The sequence below is a fragment of the Nicotiana tabacum genome, chromosome 20, assembly GCF_000715075.1.
Source record: "Nicotiana tabacum cultivar K326 chromosome 20, ASM71507v2, whole genome shotgun sequence".
Taxonomy (NCBI): domain Eukaryota; kingdom Viridiplantae; phylum Streptophyta; class Magnoliopsida; order Solanales; family Solanaceae; genus Nicotiana; species Nicotiana tabacum.
Genome location: NC_134099.1, coordinates 101,546,258 through 101,565,883, shown reverse-complemented (window position 1 = coordinate 101,565,883; position 19,626 = coordinate 101,546,258).

Below are 19,626 nucleotides of genomic sequence, written 5' to 3'. Positions count from 1 at the left end.
TGTACAATAAGAATCATCACTGCGGTATCGCTTCGTATAAGTCAAGAATCACAACCTAGGTATTTCCTCATATTCACAATTCACAATCTTTTCTTACACCGCCACATAAGCCTTACATCTGAAATAGGTTTTGAAAATAGTTTTCCCGAAATAGCTACATGCACTTTAGCCCACCTTATGACGCTGCGTGGCTTCACGTAGTTCCCCTACAAGCATCACGCACATAAGTCCCACCTTATACCCCACATGCTCGTCAATATCACATTACAATAACAACTCACACCATAAGTGCCCATATATCACAATTTGCCAATAATCAACAATATCAACGTTTTCACAACAATAGCACATGGCTCCACCACAATGGGTACAAGAATATCACAAACACAGTGAATGTAAAATGCCCAACAAGGAAGACGTTTCAACAATAATAATTTTGCCTCAACATGATAACGACCTTCACAACCTCAACACCAACAACTCAACCATGAGATAACGTATGACCACGATATTAAATATGAATGACTCACAATGGAAGAGACGTATAACTATAACTTAAAATAGAGGAAAGAGATAAAATGAACAATAAATTCAAGTAATGATAATCAAGAGTGAATGGGATAAAAATGAACAATAACTTCAAATAATGATAATTAACAATGAAGAGATAGCATGTAACAATAAAATAGGCATCAAGTTCAACTTAGGCATGGGAGCAATTTATCAAGCAGGGTGTAGAACAAGTTTTAAACAAGTCAATTAAGGCACGTACGGATACACTAATACAAACAAGAATAGATTAACTAAGAGGATTTAGAGCATGATATGACATTTCAACTAAAGCATGGAAAATAGTTTAAGTATCCTAAACCGGCCAAATACCATGCACAACCCGTGCACCCACTCATCACCTTGCGTACACGGCTTTCACATAGCACAAATAAATCAATCAATATCAATCCTAAGGGGTAGTTCTCCACACAAAGTTAGACAAGATACTTACCTCAACTAGGCCAATTCAACACTCGAAAATAGAATTTTCCTTAAAATTTGCCTTCACATGGCTCAAATCTAACCAAAATTAACTTAATATCATCAAACAATGCTAGGAAAATTAATTACAATATATAAAACTAAGATCTTTAAAATTTTTCTAAAAAGTCAATAAAAGTCAACCCAGGGTCCTTCCGGTCAAAACCCGGGTCCAATGATAGATTCCGACAGCCCATGACCCCACGAGTTCATATACATGATTAGTTTCAAAATTCGAGTCCAAATCGACTCTCAAAACTCAATTTCTTATTTTTTCAAAAACTTGATAAAATTTCACAAATTTTCACTTTGATTCAGATGATTTTGATGTTAAAATCTAAGTTATGTTGATGGAATGTTATTAGAAATAGATTAGAATGACTTATACAAAGTTTGTAGGTAAATATTCCCTCTCTAAATCGCCTCCTACCGAGTCTAGGGTTCAAAAATTAGAGAATGTGTTCAAAAATTCCGTCTTCCAGCCCTTTAACTAGTTGTAGATGTTGCATTTGCGATACATGTGAACCCTCAAAATTGTAAACTAGGGCTCGCATTTGCGAACCCTGACAACCTTATGCATCCTCGCAATTGTGAGAAAGGCATCGCAATTGCAAATGTCCACTATCGCAGAAGAGAACTTTTGTTCGCAAATGCGAACTATGCTGGAATCATGTTGACTTCGCAAATGTGAAGGGGAAGTCTCATTTGCGACAACTACCCCCCCCCCTCCTTCTGTCACCTTCGAAAATGTGACCTTGGTGTTCGCAATCGCGACACCAGAGCACTATTTTTTCAAATTTCAGTCAAAACCATTCCGGAACATGTTCGAAACTTATTCGAGCCCTCGGGGCTCGAAACCAAACCTCCATACAAGTAAAAACATCATACAAACTCGCTTGCGCTATCAAAACACAATAATAACAGCTAAAACTACAAATTGAACTCTAAAACGCATGAATTTCAAAGTAAAGATCAAGAATTTTTAAAGTTACAACAAAACATCTGAATCCTATCAAATCAACTCCAAATGTTATCAAATTTTGCAGAAAAGTTATAAATAGCATAACAGACCTATTCCAAATCCCAAATTCAAATTCTGATCTCGATCACTAAAAGTCAACCTATAGTCAAACTTTTCAACTTCAATTTGCCAAATTTAGCAAATAAACATAAATCATCCTACAGACTTCAAAAATCAGTTCTGGGCATACGCCCAAGTCTGAAATCACAATATGTAGCTATCAAATCCATCAAAACGTAGTTTTGGGGTTGTGTTTTGGTCAATATTTTGTACTAACGTCCCTTTTTTGGGGGACGTTGCATTTCATGTGTGCAGGTTCAGACAGACAGACGAGTAGACCTCCTCAGTAGGTATTGCCCGAGTTCAGCTTTATCGGTAGCTCCACGTCCTTCAGAGTTGTCGGGTCTAGAAGTTTTGTGTAATCTTGTGTATATATACATATAGGCTATGTGGAGGTTAGGGCCATGTTCCAATCACAGTACATCTATTAGTAGAGGCTTGCAGACGTATCTTGTTAGTTAGTGCAGTATGTTGGGCTTGTAGTTCCTGTACGTATATTTTGTTGGCTTCTCAGTTATAGTAGTTATGACGGCCTTGTCGGCCTAGCTTTATGTTGACATTTAGTCAGCGTTAGCCTCTATTCAATTTTATATTTTGCTTCTCACATTATCTTGTAATGTGGCCCATGGCTAAAGTATGACATTACATGTTCAAAGTCTCTTAGTCGCAAGTGGTACGCAATGATAGGTGAGGCACCGGGTGCCGGTCTCGCCCCCCAAGCTCGGGGCATGACATAACGACTTGTTGGCCCATTCCCATATCAATATTCTGCGTAATATTTCTTGAGTTATTCCCTTTGTCTTAACTTACCACTGGCTCCTTATTAATCAATAACATCTCGGGCAGGAACCCTTACTTCCTCTCTTTGATGTCGTGTTTGCATAATGCTCTGGTATCGTAGCATATCTGTAGGCTTTGAATAAGTGCAATCGCATCCCTTTTTCATTTTATCGCATTCTTCCTTTACCATTCCATAATTACTAGAACCACTTAATTCTGACTTAATGCCACATCACTCCATATTCCCCCTTTAGGAAAGTACTAATATTTAGCGCTACGACGATCTACCTATAAATGCTTTACCTCTTCATCATTAGCGTCTTCTCACATTATCGATGACCCTTACTTGCCTTGCGGTAATCCTTCTGTACCAAGGATAACGAAATTCCTTAGTGTAACTGGCACACATATTTCCTTAAGCTTAACTTTGCTCACATTGCTTGCTTTAGGGAAGCGTCTTCCTAAATGACCATTCTCTGAATTTCTCATGAATCTTCTTCTGTTGTCCATTCTATTATTGCTGAAACAAAATCTAAAACTCTTCTGATGTCGACTATTATCCAATCACTTAGTCCCTAATTCACATTTATTTTATCTTGTTCATCAGCCCATGCTGATTTCTATTATTTTGGGGTCTAACTTTTCCTTCTGGTAGTTGCGTAGGAGTCACGAACTTATTTCTCAAAGTGAGGATATGACTTTATGGCCTATATTTTTTGTTGTCTCAAGGCATGTCACCTCTCGTCTTTTCCTTCACTTGACTATAGACTCTGTAATACTGTCATCTTTTTGACCTACCATTGTCATCCATGTATCACATCTTACTCTTAATGCTTCATTAGCTCTCTTCTTATTTACTGCTAACATTTCTGTCTATCAGAGCAGGTCGTGTCCTAGGGAATCTATAAATTCGTGCCTAGTAGAGTCTCACTTATGGGTGTGTTGTACGCCATACTTATAATTGAGAGGCTATAGGTCATTTAGGAAATGTTACCCTTCTTTTGTTCCAGATCGTGCCATAGATCTAAGTTGTAAGAAGTCTGTATGAAGCTTTTGCTGGATTTTGTATGCACTAGAGGTGCTACACAATAGAGCTTTAAGGCGTAGATGTAACTTCTACTTATGTGGAAGGGAGGTTATGAAAGAAACAGAAGATACGATGCGAGATTAAAAGGTAAGTAAAGTAAAGGTGAAGAAGATACGAGATACTCAAGTACAAAAGGTTGTAAATAGTTCAGACATCAGATAGAGGTTGGGTTTTAGTTTAGTTTACAAAGGATAGAAGAGTCGTATAGGCGCATTTACAAGGTCAAAGACAGTTACGAGATTGGAAGGATTTCGACCACAAGTTGTGGTGTGAGAAAGAGGCCTAACGGGGGGAATGCCCTGTCCTTTGGAATTATTCACAGAATAGTTGCCTAGATGGCAAGGAGAGTACTAAAGTATTCGAAAGACAAAGGTTATGAAAATGATAAGTGCGTCAGTTAACACTAGAGGATGAATGTTCCAAAGGGGGGAATGATGTTACGCCCTGCAATATTACGATTATGTTATGCTCCGCAGTATTATAGTACGATGATGTTATGCTCTGCAGTATTATATTATGAAGATGTTACACCCTGTAGTATTATACGATGAATTTATTGTAAGGTAATTGACATTAATTCAAGGACAAGATTATTTGGAGATTATAAGTATTATGCTATTTCAAGCAAGGATCGGGGCATGACACATGCGCTAGCTGCTAGTATATCTAACTCCAGAGGGGCGGATCCTGCCCAAGAGCTAATATAAGCCAACATGGCATGATGTGGCGTGCAACCCGATCCCATAATAAATCAATAAATCAACGTGCAATCCGATCTCATAAATAAATAAATAAATAAAGCCTATCGCGGTATGCAACCCGATCCTTAAATGTCACTTATAATTCAGCTCTCAGGCTCCAACTCAATCATCAATCTCTCCAGTCTCTCGGCTCACAAATCCCATACCAATCAGCCCAAACAATGATATCATGATGTAACAATAAATGATAACAGACACTGAGATATGATATCCAATGAATAAATATGGTTGAGCACATAATTTCAACTTAAGCAAATAACTCAAAAGCAGAAATTACCTTAGTGGGTCCCAACAGAATATGCACATAGCCTAAACATGATTTCTATCATGGATCACAGCTTAATTATTTTAACACATAGGAATTACATGGATAGAAACAAGACTAGATAACTACATAGTACCACATAATCATCTGAGTCATAATTAACACGGTGCACGCTCACATGCCCGTCACCTAGCATGTGCGTCACTCCAACACCAACCATATAACATGTATTTTAGGGATTTATACCTTAATACCAAGTTTTGAAGTGTTACTTACTTCAAATTGCACAACTCAAAGCTCCAACAAAACCTTGCCTCGTGAATCGGCCTCCTGACGATTCGAATCTAGTCACAAAAAAACTTAATATAATCAATACAAGCTATAGGAATCGATTTCATTCGATAGAGTTAAGTTCTTTAAACAAATTCAAAAAGTCAACCCCAGGCCCATACTTCGAAACCCGACAAAATTTCCTTTTCAATAACGAGTCCAACCATCCAATTCCGACAAAAAATTGGCCCTCAAACCCTCAAATCTAACTCTCTCCCTAGTCCAAAATTCCCAAAGTTTCACCTCAAAAACACCTAATCTTGGTGGAAAATTCAATGCGTATTCAATATTAATGACTAAAAATGATAAAAAGTTGATTACCTCTTGAAATCTAGTGAAACTCCTTTTAAAAATCACCACTAGTCGAGCTTGCAAAGTCCACAAAATGAAGAAAACTTGGAATCCCTTCAAAATATAACACTGCCAGGACTTTCGCTCCTGCAAATTTTAATGACCCAACTACTCATTTTGATATTTTGCACTTCTCTGGCTAGTTCTCGGACATGTCTATCCCCGTGTGATATATTATTACTTATGTAAATCGTCGGTTTTGGTTTCCAGGGCAATCAGAATGAATTTGGAAAAATAGTTCTCAATTTGAAGCTTAAAATTTGAAAGGGTTGACCAAGTTTTTGACTTGTTAGTATATGGATTGGAATTTTTATGATTTGGTTAGCTCTGTTGGGTGATTTGGGACTTAGGAGCATGATCGGAATGTTGTTTGGAGGTCCGTGGGAGGTTTAGACTTGAATGGGTGAAATTGAAATTTTGGCGTTTTCCGATTGATAAGTGAGATTTTGATATAGGGGTCAGAATGGAATTCCGAAAGTTGGAGTAGGTTCGTTGTGTCATTTGTGATGTGTGTGCAAAATTTCAGGTCATTCGGATGAGGTTTGATAGACTTTTTGATCGAAAGCGGAATTTGGAAGTTTTTGGAATTCTTAGGCTTGAATCCGATGCAAATTTGGTGTTTTAATGTTTTTTTGAGCATTTCGAAGGTTGGAACAAGTTTGAATGATGTTATGAGATTTGTTGGAATGTTTGGTTGAGGTTCCGAGAGCCTCGGGTGTGTTTCGGGTGGTTAACGGATCAATTTTTGGACTTTGGACTTGGCAGATTTTCTAGTATTTTGTTGCAGAGAAATCCTTCTTCGCGTTCGCAAGAGGTTTTCACATTCGCAAAGGGTTAATGAGAGTGGCATTCAAGTTTTTCTTCGCATTCGCGATGTAGGTCCCATGTTTGTGAAGGTGTATAAGTTTAAGGCTATGCGTTTGCGAATGGTGTTCCGCGTTCGCGTAGGATCGAGTCGTGTGGTCATCGTGTTCGCGTGTGGGCCCTCACATTCGCGAAGGAGCGAATTTGGTCAGTGAAGCCTTGAGCTTCACGAAGGTGAGGGTGATGCCGCGTTCGTGATGAAGAATACCTGGCAGTCAGTTTATATTTTTAAATCAAGGGTTTGGTCCATAATTTTGAAATTTCATTAGAGAGCTCGGGAGAAGGTGAACTTTGAGGAGAGTTTCAGTGGAGCTATTAGGGTAAGTATTCTTCACTCATAGTTGATCTAATTCCATGATTTAGTCTTGAATTTCATCATTTAATTTGAGAAATTAGAGTGGAAATTGGGGGGAAATGGAAGAAAATTTTGAGAATTCTTTTGGGGATTTGAATGGGCATTTGATATCGGATTTTGATGTATTTGATATGTACGAACTCGTGAGAGTGTAAGGATTCTATTGATGTGAATTTTATCATATTCCAAGACATGGGCCCGAGGGCCAGGTTTGGCCAATTTCGGGATTTTTAGGATAGATTGGATATTTTTGAATGGGCTTTGTTCCCTTAGCATATTTTGATGGTATGAATCTGCTTTTGGCTAGATTTGGAGCATTCGGAGGCCAAATCAAGAGGCAAAGGCATTGCAGTCTAGATTTTGGACCGGATTGAGGTAAGTAATGATTGTAAATGTTTGTCTTGCGGGTATAAAACCTCGGACTTCACATCGTTGTACTACTTTGAGGTGACACACACGCTAGATGATGAGTGTGGGGTCGTGCACCATTAGGGATTGTGACTTAGTCCATCCCATATGACTGTTAAGTCACGTATTTGATTGTAAACTGTTTGATATCGTTGTGTCTAGAAATTATTACCATGTTTTGGGTTGAATGTTTGGGCTTCGTGCCAATTGTTTTGGACCCTTAGGAGATTTTTACTACTATTCCTCACCATTTTTACTTCATATTTGTACCCAGTCATATTGTATTCTACTATTTTCATAACTCAGCCATATTTACTCCGTTTTGATATTTTAAAATGATATTTTGGGCTGAGCATCATGTTTTTTTACTGTTTCCTGGGTGGCATGAGAGATTTCTGACTGAGTAAGGCCGAGGGCCTGTGTTGTGAGGATATATGGGATCGGGATACGCGCCGCAACAGTGTGGTACTGGTTATGATTATGAGGTCGAGGGCCTAATTTGTTATGCCACGAGGTGGCTTGATATGAGGCCGAGAGCCTATTTGATTATGCCACGAGATGGCTTGATATTGTTCTTGGGATGTAAGGGGCCTCTCCCGGAGTTTGTACACCCCCAGTGAGCGCGGGTACCCAGTGTGAGTGATGTGATGTAGCCCGATGGGCTGTTGTTGGTTCATATTATTGCCCGAGGGGCGGTTCTTGATTCATGTTATGCCCGAGGGGCTGATTACGAGTGCTTGTGAAGTAGCCCGAGGGGCTGGTTCTATTGATATTATGCCCGAGGGGCGGTTTATGGTACATATTTTGCCCGAGGGGCTGTTTACATTTCTATCATATTTACTCATTGTTTTATCACTCATTTGAAACTATTGAAAATTATTTTAAAAGGTTTTACCGAAACTGAGCATCATTTACAAAGTAAATAATTTATGTACTGTGTTGGAAATATCCTGCATTTGTTGTAGCATTTGACGTGGCTTACGTGTTTTCTTACTGCTCAGCTTTCATTTACTTGTATTCCTTACTGAGTTGGAGTACTCACATTACTCCTTGTACCTTGTGTGCAGATTCGGGTATTTCTGAACCCGGTAGCGGGTGTTGATTGCTTAGTGGCAGAGTCATCCGAGTTAGCAAGGTAGCTGCCTGACGGCCGCAGCACTACTTTTCTCCCTCTTGTTTTCCTTAGATTGTATTTAGTACATTTTTAGACTCTCTGTTGTATTCAGACCTTAGTAGATGCTCGTGACTTGTGACACCCCGATGTTGGGCTTATGTATTTATTCCGCACTATTCATTTAGACTTACATTATGAGATATCTGATTAATTAAAGGCTTAAAATGATTTTTATTGATTAATGGTTAATTCGGGAGTTATGTCGGCTGGCCTAGTTTCGCAATAGGCGCCATCACGACCGGGTCGGTTTTAGGGTCGTGACAAGTTGGTATCAGAGCCTAGGTTACATAGGTCTCATGAGTCATGAGTAGGTTTAGTAGAGTCTCGCGGATTGGCAAAGAGATATCTGTACTTATCCTCGAGAGGCTGCAGAACCTTTAGGAAAAACTTCACATTATTGAATTCTTATCGTGCGTCCTTGATTCAGCTTGAAATGTAACTCTTTGAATTCCTTCCACGCATTTGTATGCACGTATGAGCGGTCAGTATCAAATATGCATCGATGGCTTGTGATTCCCTGATCGAGGGGCGAGATGTGATCTCTGTGTGTTGATGTTAGGCCAGTCTAGAGGACTTGACACCGGATTTTTGCCTATAGCTTGAGCACTAAGGCATTGATTATGTGAGCACATGCTTTTGAATTCATGTGTCTAATAGTGTCCCTATTAGTAGGAGTGATGACTGGATATCTATGTGATGAGCATGATATGACTGCGAGATGGGTTCATATAATTTGAATGAGACGAGAAGGGTCTTCTTGGGGGAAATAAGAACTATCCGGTGCTTGATGTCCATCATGATTAGACATATGGCCCGAGTTGTGTGTGTGTTGAAGGATCTTTTCATGTTACCTAGTTGGGAAGTGAAATAGATTTCGCGTTGTGAGACGAGTTTACAAGAAGATTAAGTGACTGCGTAATGTTTATGACGGTGGAAGGGTATAAGAGATGTTAGTTTGAGGAGAAGCATGTGGTTTATCTCCTGCGGAGTGTTCTGAAGTTTGTGTGGTCCTTATGTTGTTGTTGGAAGATCTCCTTTACCAGTAAAATATATGTGTTGCAATTTAAATTTGGGTCGCTTAAGAGAGTGGGCTTGACTGTTACGAGGGTGAACGCGATATTTGCAGAAGATTTGAAGTACTATATGGTCTGTGTTTCATGAGCTTATGAAGGATTGAGTTTAATCCACTATGGTATTATGAGCTATTATGTGTTTTGATCTATGGCTTGAGCCAAGTGGGGGAGTCTGCTATTGATTTGTTGATTGCATGGTTATGTGCTATGTTGGTTCCAGTTTGAGGTGTACTGGTAAATCATTTATGGCTTATGGAGGTTGAGACTGAGGATGGCTAGAGTACAGAAAATTTCAATAAAGGTTATGTTATGTTTTATGGGTATATAAGAATCACAGAATGACTTGAGTTGTTATGAGTAAATGGTGTACGGTGCATAGAATAGGAAGTTGCTTGGTTGTATTAAGGTAAGATTACTTTCTGCGGTGTCAAAGTGCTAATGGATCACGGGTCGTCCGGTCTGTTTGATCGGTCTAATTGCGATTTGAGTAGAGAGGATGACTCTCGAGAATGGTTCTAGTGGGTTCAAGATTTTACATGTAATAATTGGAGATTTTCAGGTTGTATGTTTGGCTAGAAACTGAGGTTTGCATTGGAGGGTCTCAAGACTTGTGGCATTTCTATGCATTGGAGGGTCTCAAGACTTGTGGCATTTCTATACCAATTATGGGATTCTATATATCAGTATCAGGAAGGTGAAGGTAACGACTTTGGATTCGCAGGAAATCCCTTCAGGGTAGGTATTTTGAATGTGGTACTTTTGGGAATATTTAAGCGAGTATTCAGCGACTTATGAGCCTTAGACTGTGTGGTTTTATGCTTGGGTCTTGTGTGGTGAGTCTGGGTAGAGGAATTGTGGTGTTATAACAAGAAGGAGTATCAAGTTGAAAGTAAATCAAAAGGAAACTTGGATAGATAGGATAGCTTGATAGTAGGACGGATCGGCATGGTAAGGATATGATTAGTTCTTTGGATGCTTACAAGGTAATGAGTTTCTACAGGTGTTTCACGGCAATGCTCTTGGGATTTAGTGGCTTGCGTAGCTTCGTTGAGTTAAAAGGATTCAGTCCTGACAGTTTAGCTTTGTGCAAATGGAATTCGGAGAGTTCTTGATGGTTTCTACCACGGTTAGAGATGCGTATTTTCTACAAGCGTGAGGAGCATGGGATGTGAAGTGATTTTTCTTCTAGATGGGATCAATGGAGAGTTCTTGGCTAGTTGAATATATAGTTGTTTGTGGCTCGGAAGGGATATGAAGTTCTCATGGTTACCCTAGGATGGTATGGTATATGTGGTATATTGTGTAGGAGTGAGATTTGCATGTGTAAGGTCACAGTTCAAATTTGAAAGGAAGGTCACAAATTCTTAGGCAGCTCGGGTAGCTTCAGATAATTAGGGAAATGATATTATTAATTGGTGTGGCTTGATGAGGGTATACATTTCAGAAAAGGGCAATGTGATTGAGTTTGCCTGGTGGCACAGAAGAATTATAGGAGTACCTCCCGTGGGATGATTGGGTATTAGAGGTATGTTGTATATTCGGACGGTGGAGTTGGGATCAGATATGGTGATTCGCGTGCTGTATGGATTTGGAGACTGAGAGTTCTCATAAACAGGTTAGGTCGTGATTGGGGACCACATATATCGGACTTGTGTGGTAACTATTGGAGGTTTGGAGACCCGAGTAGATCCTTATTGCTTAGTATGCTAGATTTTGGTGATATTGGGTATGGACTGGTTGTCTTCGTGTTGTGTTAATCTGGACTGTTGCGCTAAGGCGATGACGTTGGCTATGCCAGGAATGCCACGAATTGAGTGGCGAGGTTTGACGGATTATGTTCCCAGTAGGGTGGTTTTATTTTTGAAGACCCAGCAAATGGCTGGGAAGGGTTGTCTTTCTTATTTGGCCTTCGTGATGGATGGCAGTGCAGAGACTCCTACCATTGATTCAGTTCCTGTGGTAAGGGATTTTCTGGAAGTGTTTCCTGCTGCCGGCATGTCGCTAGGCAAGGTTGTTGATTTCGGTATTGGTTTGGTGACGGGCATCATATCGTATGGCACCGGCAGAGTTAAAAGAACTGAAGGAGCAGCTTCAGGAACTCCTTGATAAAGGGTTCATTGGCAGGCCATTATGGATGTGTGTTCTACATCGATTCGGCTTGGTTTACTCCACGTTGTATGGTTGAGGGATGTGTTGATTCAATTGTTATTGAGCTTATTAGTGATCTGGGAGATCTATGAGTTACCTTTCCGTGTTGTGAGGCATTGGGATTTGTTGGTTAGAGGCACTTGTGGTGCAATTTTATTTGGGTCTCTCAGTGGAATTTGAGCGGGGGGAGTATTGAGTATTGCTCAGCAGATGGCGTATCAGTTGTGTCCTTTCGGGTTTGTGCAATGTTATGTCAATTGCTTTGCAGTGGTTATGATGATTTGCTTTGGTTCTAGACATTAAATTGTGTGTGGTTGTCGATTTGAGCATAGTGACTTGAGGTGTTTCATGTTGGACCAGTGTTTGGATGAGGTCGCGCATTGGAGCGAAGCTATGTGGAGGTATGATCCTGCGGGATAGATTCGTGTGTTCTGGTTCTACGACGTGTGATGGGTTCTCAACATTGTGTTGTGGTGGTATTGGTGAGCTTGCGGTACAACTCTTTCATTCGAGTCATTTTCATGATTTAAGTACATTCGGATTGTTGTTTATTGGTGTGCGGGTTACACGAGTTGTGGCTTTAGATGGTATTGATGTGCCATGTCACAAGAGTGGTTGTGTTGGGTTAGATGAGATCGTTGGGATCTAGAATGAATACAAACGGATTCGATTTCAGCATGTTGGAAGGATAATATCGAGGTTTGGCTCAGAAAGTTGCTATGGTCCTTGCCAAAGGAGAAGTGGCTTCATGAATGGTTGATCTAAGGAATGGTTATGACTTACTGCGTGTTTCAGTTATCATTGATAGTATACGAAAGTGTTGGAATGACGCTTTATTTGATAAGAGGTATTATTGGTATTCAGTTGTTTTGGGCAACTACTGTGATTAGAAGTTATCGATGCGAGTGTTTGAGTATGTGGTATATAATGTAATGGCATATAAGGTGGTAGGTATGGTTTATTACAACTTGTTCGGGCCTATTCAGTGAATAGATGTGAGATTCTGGTCTTGTAGATGAATTCAGAAGTGGAAATGTGGTTCTAAGGTTTATAGGCTAGGTTGGATTGTGAAATTTCAGTTGCATTGTGTTATCGGACCTATATGAGATAGGGTGACGTGGGATCACCCCCGAGTATGTGCATGGTAAGGTTACACAGTGATTCGATGGTTTTCGGAATAACTCTGGGCACGTTCAAGGATGAACGTATGTTTAAGTAGGGGAGGATGTAATAGCCCGACCGGTCATTTTGAGCTTTTTCACTTTGCTCGCCAGTTCTCGGGCATGGCTAGCCCCGTGTGATGTATTATGACTTATGTAAATCGTCGGTTTTGGTTTTGAGGGTAATCAGAATTAATTTGGAAAAATAGTTCTCAGTTTGAAGCTTAAAATTTGAAATGGCTGACCAAGTTTTTGACTTGTTAGTATATGATCTCGGATTAGAATTTTCATGATTTGGTTAGCTTTGTTGGGTGATTTGGGACTTAGGAGCGTGATCGGAATGTATTTTGGAGGTCCGTGGAAGGTTTAGACTTGAATTGGCGAAATTGGAATTTGGCGTTTTCCAATTGATAAGTGAGATTTTGATATAGGAGTCGGAATGGAATTCCGGAAGTTGAAATAGGTCCGTTATGTTATTGTGACGTATGTGTAAAATTTCAGGTCATTCAGACGATGTTTGATAGACTTTTTTATCGAAAGCAGAATTTGGAAGTTTTTGGAATTCTTTGGCTTGAATCCGATGCAAATTTGGTGTTTTAATGTTGTTTTGAGCATTCCGAAGGTTGGAACAAGTTTGAATGATGTTATGGGATATGTTGGCATGTTTGGTTGAGGTCCCGAGGGCCTCGGGTGTGTTTCGAGTGGTTAACGGATCAATTTTTGGACTTTGGACTTGGCAGATTTTCTGGTATTTTGTTGCAGAGAAATCCTTCTTCGCATTCGCAAGAGGTTCTCGCATTCGCGAAGGGTTAATGAGCGAGGCAGTCAAGTTGTTCTTCGCGTTTGCGATGTAAATCCCGCATTCGCGAAGGTGTATGAGTTTAAGGCTACGCGTTCACGATTAGTGTTCCGCGTTCGTGTAGGGTCGAGCCGTGTGGTCATCGCGTTTGCATGTGGGCCCTCGCATTCGTTAAGGAGCGAATTTGGTCAGTGAAGCCTTGAGCTTTGCGAACGCGAGGGTGATGTCTCATTCGCGATGAAGAATATATGGGTAGTCAGTTTATATTTTTAAAATCGAGGGTTTGGTCCATAATTTCGAAATTTTATTAGAGAGCTCGGGAGAAGGTGAACTTTGAGGAGATTCTCAGTGGATCTATTGGGATAAGTATTCTTTACTCATATTTGGTCTAATTCCATGATTTAGTCTTGAATTTCATCATTTAGTTTGAGAAATTAGAGTGTAAATATGGGAAAAAATGGAAGAAAAGTTTGAGAATTCTTTTGGGGATTTGAATGGGCATTTCATGTCGGATTTTGATGTATTTGATATGTACGAACTCATGAGAGTGTAAGGATTCTATTGATGTGATTTTTATCGGATTTAGAGACATGGGTTCGAGGGACGGGTTTTTCCACTTTTGGGGTTTTTGGGATAGATTGGATATTTTCGAATGGGCTTTGTTCCCTTAGCATATTTTGATGGTATGAATCTGCTTTTGGCTAGATTTGGAGCATTCGAAAGTCGAGTCGAGAGGCAAAGGCAAAGGTATCGCGGGCTAGAGTTTGGACCGGATTGAGGTAAGTAATGATTGTAAATGTCTGTTCTGAGGGAATGAAACCCCGGACTTCACATCGTTGTGCTACTTTGAGGTGACACACACGGTAGATGATGAGGGTGGAGTCGTGCACCGTTGGGGATTGCGACTTAGTCTGTCCTGTATGACTGTTAAGTCGCGTATTTGATTGTAAACTATTTGATATCATTGTGTCCGGAAATTATTATCTTGTTTTGGGCTGAATGCCATATTTGGGCTGAATGCCATATTTGGGCTTCGTGACAATTATTTTGGACCCTTAGGGGATTTTTACTACTATTCCTTACTGTTTTTACTTCATATTTGTATTCAGTCATACTGTATTCTACTGTTTTCATAACTCAGCCGTATTTACTCTGTTTTGATATTTTAAAATGATATTTTGGGCTGAGCATCATGTTTTTTTTACTGTTGCCCGGATGGCATGAGAGACTTTTGACTGAGTAAGGCCAAAGGCCTGTGTTGTAAGGATATTATGGGATCGGGTTGCGCGCCGCAGCAGTGTGGTACTTGTTATGATTATGAGGCCGAGGGCCTGATTCGTTATGCCATGAGGTATATTGATATGAGGCCGAGATCATGTTTGATTATGCCACGAGATGGCTTGATATTGCGCTTGGGTCGTAACGGGCCCCTCCCGGAGTCTGTACACCCCCAATGAGCGCGGGTACCTGGTGTGAGTGATGTGATGTAGCACGAGGGGTTGTTGTTGATTTATATTGTTGCTCGAGGGGCAGTTCTTGATTCATGTTATGCCCCAGGGGCAGATTACGAGTGCTTGTGAGGTAGCCTGAGGGGCTGGTTTTGTTGATATTATGCCAGAGGGGCGGTTTATGGTACATGGTCTGCTCGAGGGGTTGTCTACGTTTCTATCATGTTTACTCACTATTTTTTTACTCATTTGAAACTATTGAAAATTGTTTTAAAAGGTTTTACCGTAACTGAGCATGATTTACGAAGTAAATGATTTCTGTACTATGTTGAAAATATCCTACATTTGTTGTAGCGTTTGACGTGGCTTACGTGTTTTCTTACTGCTCAGCTTCCATTTACTTTTATTACTTACTGAGTTGGAGTACTCACATTACTCCCTGCACCTTGTGTGCAGATTCAGGTATTTCTAAACCCGGTAGCGGGTGTTGATTACTTAGTGGTAGAGTCATCGGAGTTAGCAAAGTAGTTGCCCGACATCCGCAGCACTGCTTTTCTCCCTCTTATTTTCCTTAGACTGTATTTAGTACATTTTTAGACTCTCTGTTATATTCAAACCTTAGTAGATGCTCGTGACTTGTGACACCCGATGTTGGGCTTGTGCATTTATTACACACTGTTCATTTAGACTTACATTATGAGATATATATGATTAATTAAAGGCTTAAAAATGATTCTTATTGATTAATAGTTAATTCGGGAGTTGTGTCGGCTGGCCCAGTTTCGCGATAGGCGCCATCACGACCGGGTCGGTTTTATGGTCGTGACAGCAATCCTCCATATGATTCTACGAAACCGCATCTACAGAAAAATCTCCGCATCTTCGGAACTCACTTAAGCTCCGCCTCTCCACTTCTATGGCCTGAAGACCGCATCTGTGTCATCGCACCTGTGTGTGACAAAGGCATTTGCAAACGCGCTTCTGCGCATAAAAGTCCACTTGTTCGGAAATACCTGACCAGCCACCTCTTCCTCAATTACACTTCTGTGATCTCCTCCCTGTAGAAGTGACTCCGGTTCTGCAGATCCCCTCTCGCTTATATGATCCAAAAGTCCCCAACTCAACTCAGCATTTGTGCATTGTCAGCCGCATCTACGGTTCCGCACCTGCGGCCATTCCCACGCATGTGTGGTTTCACCAGACCTGGGCCTACTAGACTTTCCTTAAGTCCGCAACCCAATCCGAAATAAATCTAATTCGCACCCGAGGCCCCTCGAACCCCATACAAACATAACAAACCATCATATATCCTCGGTACTTGAGTATAAATTAAATAGAAGGCTCGTTCATAGATCAGCACAAAGCTGTTAATCCAATCTGATCCATGATGAGTAACTAATTTCTTCTTCCCATAGTTGGCATGAGAATCCCTCTCAAAGGAGTAGAATTTTATTCGATCTTGGGGCCTCTGAATCTAAACGAAGGAATTTGAGCTATATCAACATTAATAAGCTTTCTAGCTTGTGCAAGCATTTGGTGGAACTCCTCAAAAGTGCTAAAAATCTCCTCATCAATGGCATAATTAGCTAGGATATCTGCCACAATTGTTGAATGATTTAGGATCAGATGAGAAAACCAACCCTAGGAGAGAGGCTCAATAAGATAAGTTAATCGGAGTTCTCGGAAAGAGGTCCCACCATTTACTTGACTCTTAGAACCTTTGTTGGTCTTGGGAAACGGGGATCAACTTCCACTCTCAGCAGAACCTTCCCTTTTATTCTCTCTCATTTCCCTCATCTCCTGGGCCTCAACCGAATTTGCTCTATTTTGCTTAGTTGAGGAGCGGAGGCGCTGCCCTTTAAAGGTGAGGGCGCAGTGAACTGTAATATTAAAAATATTGGAAGATCTGTCCAAAGAAGGTGATAGCCCTGAGTCTTACGAGGATAAAAATACGTGATTCGAGAATATTTTTGAAAAACATCTACACTTTTTGGAGGTGAAGTTTGGGTTCCCATGTGACTCGTGATTGGCTGTTTGATTATTCTAAGTTGAGATTGCAGTCTTCACGTTGTCAAAATGTCAACATTCTTTCTTTAGTTCAATTTGTAGTCAATATGTTTTATACATAAAGGAACCCATGCAATGATAGGAAATCCTTTTTTAGAGAGCCAATGCCTTAAGACAAACCCTAATAGCAGTTGTCGCCTACTTCACTGAGTTATGGTTCTATAATAAGATTTAGCTTAGCATATTCCATCAAGAGAAAGCCATATCTATATATAGAAAGCAAAATCGAAATTGTATACACAACTAACTATGGCTCTTAGCCCAGAAAACGTCCTAGGCGTAGGGGAGATTGGAGCAACAGGGAACGCCTCGACTACGTTTTTCTTCTTGGGCTACAATTTTATGGAAAAGAAAAAATCTCTTAATCGGATTAGAAGCGATGACTTAAGACTCTTTCTTCTTCTTTTCTTATAGGGTGCTTAAAGAGTGTGACTGATGCACGCCCAGATGGCCACTAGATGTACCTGCCTCAGAACCTACACAATTAGTGCTAAAGTCTAGCATGAATACGCAAATCAACATGTACCCAATAAGTATCTAGTCTAACCTTGAAGAAGTAGTGACGAGGGATTGACATCGACATTTACTAGTGGTCAATAAATAAAGTACAAGAATTATAAATAAACATGTAATACAACAGTAACAATGGAATAAGAAATAGTAAATAACGTGATCCTTTAACGTAATATCAGTTTGAAATCCTCCAATATCACATGCCATCTCAACAATTAAGAATCATCAGGCAATTATCAAATATCAAGTCATGAAAGAAAATATCATGTATATTCTAATTCCTAACAATATTATGCACGAGTTATGTTGAGGTCTTATGGCCCGATCCAGAATAATCATGTACACTTCCGAGGGTCAACCGACGCGAACCATAGATGCATCTTAAATATACTATTGTGGCGTTCGGCCCGATCCACAGTAATAGAGAAACTCTTCAAACTACGGGTCAAACAACTACAACACAAGGATGGCACTTAATGAAAGCATAACTTTCACAAACAATCAGGTATTCTGAAAAAACTTCAAGGTAAGGAAGCTCGGCCAACATAATCCCTAATCAAATTTTAATTATAAATCTAAGTAATTAAACTAACAAGTTGAGTTTAAGTAGTACAAATATCGCATGGTGAAGTCCTTAGTCTACCTGGACATAAGCATGACTTTAGCTACGTACGGACTCTCGTCACCTTGTGCGTACTTAGCTCTCATAACAAGTAGCACATACCAGTTAAGGCACCTACGAGGATAATTTCTTCTTACAAGATTAGTCAAAATACTTACCTCACTCCCAAATTCACTACTAGGCTCTTCAACCACACCAATCGCCTCAATCATTGCCAAACAATCTGAAACTAGCCAAAGGTCGTATAAACTAATCAATATATGCCCAAAGGTTTATAATTTAACTATTACAGTAATTACCCAATTCAATTTGGAAAATTCCTAAATGTCACCCCCGGGCCCACGCGCCCGGATTTTGGAATTTTATGTAGATGAATGTTACCCATAACCTTATGACCTCAAATATATAATTTATACTCAATTCCATAATCAATTTCGTGGTCTAATCCCATTTTTACCAAACACTAGATTTTCTAACATAATCCCATAATTTCTATGTTAAAATTTACCCATAATCTATATATTAAACTCACATTGGGTACAAATCACTTACCTTAAAATGCTATATGAAAAATCCACCTCCAAGAGCCCCAAAATCGGCGAAGAGAAGTGGAAAATGATAAAGAATGGCCTAAGTCTCGATTTTTATTTAGTGTTCTGCCCAGTGTTCCTTCTTTGCGATCATGATAGACTCTCGTGATCGCAAAGGAAATATTGCCCCTAGCCACAAAAGCCTTCTTCGCAAATGCGACATTGCAAACCTAGCTGACCCTTCGTGAACGCGAGCTGCCCTTTGAAAACGTGAAAGCCTAAGCCTGGGTCTCCCCCAGCTGGCTTCCCTTTACGCGAACGAGACCCTGTGATCGCTGACACAAAGGCCTGTGGCCCCAAAGCTTCGTGATCGCGATCCCACTAAAAAGAGAAGAAAAAAAGAAAAAGAAAAGAAAGAAGAAAAAGAATAAGTAAAGAAAAGGGAAAGACAAAAAAAAAAAGCAATCCAAAATCAAAAATAAAAGTTCATGTTGATTGAACTACATTCGATCTCATTCCGAAAGGATACGTAGACATCCTCACTCTTGGGTTCAGTTACACCAAACAAAAATTCACATTCCCCCAAAGACCAAAGTTGGGGCAGCAATTATGGTATTTCGGTGATAATTTCACCGAGAGGTTCCAAAATTGTAGTTCAATCCATATTCTTTTTACCCAAGACCCTTCAAGATCTTCTGACCAATTGGCAAGAATATTGAAAAATCATAGGTCATGGATATTTGGACCTGATGCCGTCAAGAAATGTCTGAAATAAAAA